At 31.1% G+C, this 1,039-nt stretch overlaps 1 non-coding gene across 1 annotated transcript; it reads right to left on the bottom strand.

Annotated features, from left to right (window-relative positions):
* Positions 1 to 73, bottom strand: Trnak-cuu. The gene has a single exon. It is a non-coding gene; the product is annotated as a tRNA-Lys (tRNA).
* Positions 74 to 1,039: the final 966 nt, after the last annotated feature.

Genomic DNA, 1,039 nt, shown 5'->3' with positions numbered 1-1,039 from the left:
CGCCCAACGTGGGGCTCGAACCCACGACCCTGAGATTAAGAGTCTCATGCTCTACCGACTGAGCTAGCCGGGCGGATGCTCATCTAACCGATTTTTATACTCATAGAGATACTGTAGCCTTCACAGTACATTTATATTCAAATTTTGTATTCTATTTCTTTCATCTCTATTATTTTAATCCTTAAAATTATGTTTTTGACCATAATAGATTTCTTGTAAAATAAGTATAACAATACTTATATTATAATCAATTGTTTCTGAAATTAGACTTCACTGTTTCTACAATGTATTTTGTTAACGAGTCGTTTTTGTAAACGAAGATTAGGCCTACTTTTAGGGACCTTTCTTTATTCGTGGCATGGTACTGTGTATTATAAACTGCAGCACACGATATTAAAATAACATAATAATAATATTCTTTATTGCAGGAAACAATTAACAATAATTAATTGTATTGCAAGCGTCATATAGAAATAAAAGTCCTAATCTAATAACTAACACAATTGTACTTCTAAGTAAACATAGCCTAATAGATAAATAAATATAGAATTAAAATTACTTTTTTGGGTACGTGAAACCTGTCGCCGTTTCCTCGATAGTGGCCAAATTTTCCTGGGCATCAGAAGCTGATTTGGAAATTTTTTTAACGTTAGTGAAGACTAACCCAGCGACCATCCTTAAACTCGCAAACATTACTATTCTTAGCAATATTATATGTTCTTATGTTAACATTCTACCTGCCATAGCAATTGCAGAGAAAAACATAATGCATTTCCTAAATAAGATCAGCAGATTGCTTAAGCTGAACTAACTAGTGTACAAATTACTAATATTCATTGAGTTTTGTTACAAAAGTACATGTCATGATATTAAAAATTGATTTAATTTTAGTAAGGGTTTGCCTGTCTAAAGCTGTTGAGCGCACCGTAATATAAATAGACGTACGTACATAAAAAATAATATATATTTGTTTATCTAGAAAAGTGTAATTTCATTAAAAAGGAATTAATTCTTGCATTTTGGTAGTTTTGAAGTAAAG

Source organism: Homalodisca vitripennis, chromosome 2 (assembly GCF_021130785.1).
Source record: "Homalodisca vitripennis isolate AUS2020 chromosome 2, UT_GWSS_2.1, whole genome shotgun sequence".
Lineage (NCBI taxonomy): Eukaryota > Metazoa > Arthropoda > Insecta > Hemiptera > Cicadellidae > Homalodisca > Homalodisca vitripennis.
Note: the sequence above shows the minus strand (reverse complement) of the source record. Positions and strands in the feature narration are given on the sequence as shown.